Source organism: Marmota monax, unplaced genomic scaffold (assembly GCF_021218885.2).
Source record: "Marmota monax isolate L192 unplaced genomic scaffold, Marmota_monax_Labrador192_F-V1.1 WCK01_AAM20220418_F8-fsc01075, whole genome shotgun sequence".
In the NCBI taxonomy this organism is placed as follows: Eukaryota; Metazoa; Chordata; class Mammalia; order Rodentia; family Sciuridae; genus Marmota; species Marmota monax.
Window position 1 is genome coordinate 60744 of NW_026693478.1, and position 7685 is coordinate 68428.

At 46.4% G+C, this 7685-nt stretch overlaps 1 pseudogene; it reads left to right on the forward strand.

The window, feature by feature from the left end:
* The first annotated feature begins 94 nt into the window (after window positions 1-94).
* Window positions 95-6781, forward strand: LOC124102079 (rho-related GTP-binding protein RhoA-D-like; annotated as a pseudogene).
* Window positions 6782-7685: the final 904 nt, after the last annotated feature.

Below are 7685 nucleotides of genomic sequence, written 5' to 3' on the forward strand. Positions count from 1 at the left end.
CCCAAATTCTGCAGTTGTCTCCCTTTAGTGGCAGTTTAACCCAAAAAGGGATATCCACTAGACCCAGAATTACAGCTTTTGGCAAATAAACCCGATGGATAAAGGTTTGTGTCTTTATTTGCTTTGATTAGAAACTAAAAGTTAAGGAAAAGTTCTGTGCCGTAGTGGAAAGGACATCAGGACAGCCCCCCAAAAATGAATTTTTTTCCAGGTTCTTCTTTCTGCCCTCTCCTCTCCTCAGTCCACTCACTTGCCCTGAGTTTTCTCAGACACTTCTGTAGCTTCATCCATCTGCTGATGTTTCTTCCAAGTTGGGGTCTCTTCCCAAATCTTTCCTAAGCTTTAGATTCATACATACCAATCATCTCCCAAACATTTCCATGAAAGCCCACTGGCACTCCACCTCAACACACCTCAATCCACTATTTTCCCCACAGCATGTTACATCTCCTACTTCGTCTTCTCAAAGGGCATCAGCTTGGCTGCTCAAATTAGAAATCTTGGAGTTGGTAACCCTTTAATTTCCTCTTCATCATGCTAATCAATCACTAAGTACCATCATGTGTTATATGATGACAATGAGCTGCATTTATGATGGTATACACCATATAGCCTTGGTGTGTAGTAGGCTATGCCTTCTCAGTTTGTGTAAGTACACTCTATGATGTTTACACAACAATAAAATTGCCTAATGATGCATTTCTTATATCCCCATCATTAAATGATGCATGACTGTATTGTTGAATATACACATTTATGTATCCGTGTGTGTGTGTGTGTGTGTGTGTGTGTACCTTTTCCCACATATCTTCACTCCCACTGTCACCTCCTTAGTTTTTCATTATATTAGTTTCCTAACTCTAGCAGCTCCTTGCTGCACCTGAGCAAAATTCACAGTCAACTCCTGGGCATGGCATATAAGGACCTTCATGGTCTGTCTCCTGTTTCCTTCTCCAGCCTCATCTTCCATCACCATCACTGTCTTCTGGGGAGTTCCCATGACTCTGTAGGCCTGCAGTAGCTTCAATTTGTTATTTAAAATATACACATCAACCTAATTTGAATACTTCATTTGTTCTTCAGGGCTGGGCATCCCATAGCTAATGCATTCTCTCCACCCCGCAACAGCAAATGCCTCCTGTATGGGCACCTGCAAGAGTTGTCCATAGGGAATGGCAATTAAGAGCAAGGTCTCTAGAGTCCATTGGTTTGAATTCTAGGACCAGACCTAACATCAACTCTGTAATCTCTCTGAGCCCCCATTTGTTTTCTCAGTAAAATGGAGATAACACTTCTAGGCCATCAGGTTATTGTGAGGACTGAAATAGTTAATATATATAGAGTCAGGTTCCATAAGCGTTAGATATCTTGAGATTGTCTGTATTCCTCATTTAGACTATAAATTATTTGAAGGCATAAATCAATCTTCAGCACATAGCTCTCACTTCATACTGAGTGAACTATTGAGTGGATTAAGAGGCCTGGGGACGAAACTGCTCTTGAACTCAGTTTGCTCATTTACAAAATGTGTTGGCTGTACTTCAGCTCTTTAAAGTCTGTAAGACTTCTAATAAGCATCCATTCAGCAAATATTTCTTGAAAACCGATCATGGGACACCCACTGTGCTAGATGAGGGGAGGGGAAGACTGGAGGAGCACGGTAGTCATCAGAAGACAGCACCAGCATTGTAGCCACACAGGACTGACTGTATGAATTCTTGCTATCAGAAATCTCAAACATTTGCTAAGCTGCGTCTTCAAATCTCAGTTTCCTTACAGGCAAAAGAAGATGGGTATACTTCCCCCGAAAGGATTGTGACAAGTATTTAAAAGGTTGAGTTATGTAGTTCCTAGAATATGCAAGTCAATAAAATGTTGATAGATTTCCTCCTTCTTTGTCCACCTCCTCATTTTTACAAGGAAGATCTACATGTAGGTAAATACGGTATGTAACACATTAGACAGCGCTAAGTGTCACTAATGGCACAATAATACAATAGGACTGGGAACTGTATTCCTGGTTGGGGATCCAGAAGCACTTCCAAGAGTAACCTTGGAGAAGTAGGTAGGAATTGGACTCAGGGACATTCCAGGCAATGGAAGGAAGGGAATAGGAGGCAGAATGGTGGTCTGGGTCTGCAGGTCCCAGAAGGTCCTGGAGGGCCTTCAGACTAGGGATGAAGTCAGGCTATGCTTGTTCCACAAGGATTCTAGTGGCAGAGAGTGGTCTTCTGCACACACCACGTCCCACTCCATCGCCCACGCGGGCACCCTGGTTTCCCAATCCTACCTTTCCCTTCCCTCCGGGTTTCTCCAAGCCTCCCCCGCTGAACAAGGGAGCGGCCTTGATCTCCCTCCGGGAGGAAACCCAGCCCAGATCCCCTGGCTAGCCCCAGGCTGGACCGCCCAGCGTCGACCTGGCCTGGGGTGCTGGGGATGGGCTTGGAGTTCTCCCAGGCCCGGACGGTGGAATGGCGGGAATAAGGGCATGGTATGACCCTTGGGGGCTGTCACTGCTAGGCGGAGGTTGGACGCTGCCCTTGACAGTCCTTGGAAACTGCCTGGGGCATGGGGTAGGGGAGACGGGGAAGGATCCAGCCCTTGTGTGTTCGTTCATGCGAGTGTGTGAAGGAATCTACCCTCCACACTCCCCAGCTAGGCTAAAGATTTATTTTAGGGGTGTCAGCTGGGGAGCCAGGGGCAAAGAGTTCTCTCAATTCTGGCTTTAAAGTTGAGGAAGAGGTGTCAACTGAAGAGTGAGTTTTTCCCAAACTTCAGGGGAAGTGAGCCAGGTAGGAGGCCCACTGGATCTTCGGGAAAATCAAGAGAATGAGCTAGGTATCCCACATATCTTGTCTCAGGGGAGGCACCAGAAGTTCCAGGCTCCATTCCAGCTCCACTTCAGTCTCTGCGTGGGGTTTGGTTGCCCCTTTTAGGGTCAGTGGGGCAGTTCCTCTGGGTTTGCCTCTCACAGGGAACTATTGTTCATGCCATCTTGGCCTTGGGCCTTGTGTCCTTGCTTGTACTGGGCTGCTTGCTCTTCTGGCCCAACCAGAGTCTGGAGGGAAAGTCTTCTGAGCTGGGGGTTCCAGGTCACTTAATTCATGTCCTGGTCCTGAAGTTCTGGCCTCTGCATCCCACCATCTGGTGCCAGTTGCCTTTCTGGGGGACGGCAGTGGCGCACTCTTGCCTAAGTGACTGGTAGATCAGTAGTGATTGCTCTCTATCCGAACTGCCTGGGTTGGAGTTACCCCAGCCCATATTTACACAGGTGCATGAGTTGAACTAATGGGAGTAGGTGGGGGAGTTGGAAGAAATCCTAGTGTCAGTCACCTGGGTAGACTTCAATGAACCCCTGTTTGGAAAGGGATGTGCTGGCAGGGCACATCTTCCCTGTCATTTGGGGTATCAGCAAGAGCCCCTTTGTGATCCGGAGAGTGGTTCGGATAAATTCTCAGTGACTCATGTCCTCTTCCCCCACATCCCAGTTTTCTGAAGGTGTAAGTGGAGGAGAGGGAGGGGCCACCTAGCATCCCACTGTTGAAGAGAAACAGCCTGGGGCTGGAGTATTCTGCTTCCTAAAAAGCAGACCCAGGCTATATAATGTGAGGTGGTGGAATGCAGGGACTAGAAGAGCTCAGCCCAGCATGACAGGATGTGGGACTGAGGAAAAACTAGGTTTGAGGCAGAGATCAGGTTACCTACCATACCCTGTGCTCCCTGCCTAGTTGGTGGAGGGACTGGTCCTCATTTGTCATTTCTTTTGGGGCTCCTCCCAGCCCAGGCTCTAGCTCCCTCCCTCTTCCCAACAGCCTAGATTTCATTTCAGCTCCAGAGCCCACCCTCTCTTTCTCCCTGACTGCAGGGCTGGTAATCTAGCTGGGTGGAGTTTGGCTCCCCTCCCTGGGGAAGGAGGAGGTGAAGGGAGCTGTGAAGGTGTGATGAACTGCAGGTGTGATGAACTGCTTGTTCATGGGTGTTGGTGATGAGGGACACATGCTAACCCTGGGAAGCTGACTCCTTGCCCTGAGTCACAGGGAGGGGTGGGCAGTGCATAAAAGTGAGCTGGACAGAGGGAGGAAGGGGCTGTTCCAGAGTGGGTGGAGGTGATTCCCTAGTGGATTATTCTGTCCCTCTGCTGTGGTGGATGTGTGACTCCCTACAGTGTAGTCATTGTCCCCTACTGGGCGCTGAGTAACCTAGTGTTGCCACCAGGCCCAGGAGGAAGAGGGGAGGAAGGCAGGCTGCCTGAATGTGAGCTGTGGGCACTGCCTGGACTGAGCCTCCTTTGTGTGACTCCGGGCTTTGGGGACCGGGTGGGGTGGGTCAGAGAAGCTGCTGGCTGCTGCCTCTGTCCTCTGTCTGGGTTTTCCTCCTCCTGCTCTCCTTTCCACCTCTGAGGTGACATGTAGAAAGGCAGAGACTCTGGAGGCATACAGCCCTGCTTTGAGTGCTGTCCTTGACACTCTGATTATCTAACCCTCAGTGAGTTTCCTTTTTGGTCAAAATGGGAAGTGCACCATTCACCTAACAAGCCACTGGAACCTGAGGTAAATAATTTTTGTCAAAATACCCAACAAAGAGTGGGCACCTTGGGGCTTTATAAATATTCCTTCTCTTACATATCAGCCACCCAGTAAGTGGTTATGCTAGTATCTGGTTTTGTAGAGGGACTCCTTGTTTTTGACTAGGCAGGCTTGACTGAAGCCAAGGAACAATCTGTTCTAGATTACACCTTAGCAATTATTAAACCTTAAATGTATCAAATCTTGTTACAAATGAAATCTGTCTCATGACTCCAATATGCAAAGCAGATAAAAGCTGGCTTTTCTGGAGGCATCCCTGAACACCTTGCTGAATGTTTCCCCTCACTTGATTGGATAACGTTGAAAGTCATGTTTTCTGGTTCCCAAGTGTGTTCTTCCACCTCCCACTGCTATATTTTAACCCATTGGAGGAGACCTGTCCCTGCCCCAGAAATTAGGAATCTTAAACTCTGTTTCTTATAGGATTGGTGCTTGGCAAGAATGTGCCGAAGCAAGCCCCCTTTTCTGTTTTCTCTTCCTTTGCCCAGGTTTGTGGGGAGGTTTTGGAGGCCACAGGGCAGTTTTTGGACTATTAGTTTTTTTCCCCAAATCCCTACTGCCTCTTGTTTGCCAGCCCCAGCCACAGCTGCAATCAGAAAGAAGCTGGTGATTGTGGGGATGGTGCCTGTAGAAAGACCTGTCTCCTCATCGTCTTCAGCAAGGATCAGTTTCCAGAGGTCTACTTCCCTACTGTATTTGAGAACTATATTACAGACTGCCGCAGTCCGGCTGCTGCAGCAAAATAACCGGGGGGTGACGAATAACTTGTGTACGTTGATACAGCAGGAGTGGGAGCCATTTATTGCAGGACAGGAGCAGTATTTATACATTCCACACAGCTTATCTAATTAGCATAAACTAGATACAGCAGTCAACCAATAAGGAATCTCCACACTTAATAGCTCGCTTTTGTTACTTCTCAAACAACTCCCTCTGGCATTTTGCCAGGCACCATCCAGACTTGTTTATGAACTCTAACATTCCCCTGGTAAAATGCCAGGTGTTATTTTGACTTGTTTACAGACTCTAACAACAGACATTGAGGTGGACAGCAAGCAGGTAAGGCCAAGAGCCCTTTCCTATCCTGCCTTGTAACCCTGTATCTGGTCACGTAGTATGTCCTTCCTTACCACTCACTCACATCTTTGTTTTATTTTCCTGTGGGAACAAGTAAAATTTGAGAAATGAAACTGCACTTTTAGAAAACCTGGATAGAGTCACATGTGGTGGTACATGCCCATCATGCCAGCTACTCAGGAGACTGAAGCAGGAAGATTGATCACAAGTTTGAGGTCAGTGTGGGCAACTTATCCAGACCCTATCTAAAATAAAAAGGGCTGGAGTGTGCTTATTGGTAGAGTACTTGCCTAGCATGCCTGAGGCTCTGAGTTAATCCCCAGTACCCCAAAGAAAAACTGGATATATCCTCTGGTTCTACCACATACTTGCTTTGTAATCAGGGCCAAGTCCCTTTGCTTCTGGGTTTAAACTCCCCACCACCACAAAATGGTGATGATGCCATGACTTACTCCAAAGGAGTGTGAGAATTAAAGTGGTATTCACAATAGCAATTCATTTGAGATCACAAAAATCAAACACATTTTAGTGATTTTTGTGGGAGAGGGGTTACTAGGGGTTGAACCCAGCAGCACTTTGCCACTGAACTACATACCCAGCCCTTTTTACTTTTTTTAAACAAATTGAAACAGCATCTTATTAAGTTCCCCAGGATGGCCTTGAACTTGGCGATTCTTCTGCCTCAGCCTCCCACATTGCTGGTTTATAGGTATGCACCAGTACACCCAGTTTACATCTTAGAACTTTAAAGAAAACCTCAATTGAGTTTGTTATGACTGTGATTAATATGGTGCCTTGCACACAGCAGGACCAGTGGTTTGAGAGGATCTCTGGGTAGTAGGTTGGGGCCCTTGGGGTCAGCTATGCATTGCCCATTTCAGGTGGAACTGGCTTTGTGCGACACAGCAGGGCAAGAAGACTATGAATGTCTGCGGCCTCTCTCCTATCTGGACACAGATGTCATCCTCATGTGCTTCTCCATTCACAGCCCCGACAGCCTGGGTGAGGACATTGGAGAGAGGGGGTGGAGATGCTTTGGAGTCAGCCATCTTCAGAGGCTCCTCTCACACTCTTGGGATTTGGATTGGTTACTGCCAGAGTGGATTATTACCAAGTGAACCTAGTACCTCCTCTCTTTCTTTTGCATATATACTCCTTCTGTGTGTGCCTGTTTCCCCCTTCTGCTTCCCCAGGTAGATGTGACACAGCGTAAGTTCCTCCCCAGGAATCAAGAAGATGTTGGTGGTGTCTCCCCAGGCTCCATATCCATGAGCCAAAATTTTCTTTATAACTTATCCAGCCTCAGGTATTTTGTTATAGCAACAGAAAATGGACCAAGACTGCTGGTTTCAAAATTCAGAAGTTTTTTTATCTCACACTACAAAGACTTCAGACAGTGGATCTGAAATCAGCGTCTAATTAAATGAAGATCCATTTTCACTTCTCTGGTGGTTCTTTAAACTTTGTGGGTTGGCTTCATTTTTGTACCAGTAAATGGCTATGGCTGTTATAGGTGTCACATCCAACTGACACTTCATTGGTTCTTCTAAGAGCCAGAAAAACTTGCAATGAATCCACAGTTGCACACTTCTTCCCTGTTGTCTTATTGTCAAACATTTAGTCACTTGGGAATCCCTAAATCAACTCTATAGGAAGAAGTTGAGACTACATTGACAGGTCAAACGAGTTTTGCCTTTTAAGCTGAGGATTGAGCCTTTTGTGTTAGGAATGAACACCACACAGAGCAAGACTCTCAGCCAGGAAGTCTAGCTTTGTTTTACATAAAATATAATTCACTTTTTTATATATAGAGTTCCATGACCTTTCTTGAAACTTTTTTTTTAAATTTGTAATAAGAATAGATTACAGGAAGATGCAAGGACTCTGTGGAGAGCCCCCATGTAATTTCCTTGCAGGTTTTTCCTCAATGCTTATGTTTTATATAACATGGTCTAAAATCAGAAAATGGACACCAGCAGTCTGTGTGTAGAGCTCTGTGCCCTTTGCCACATGTTCAAATGT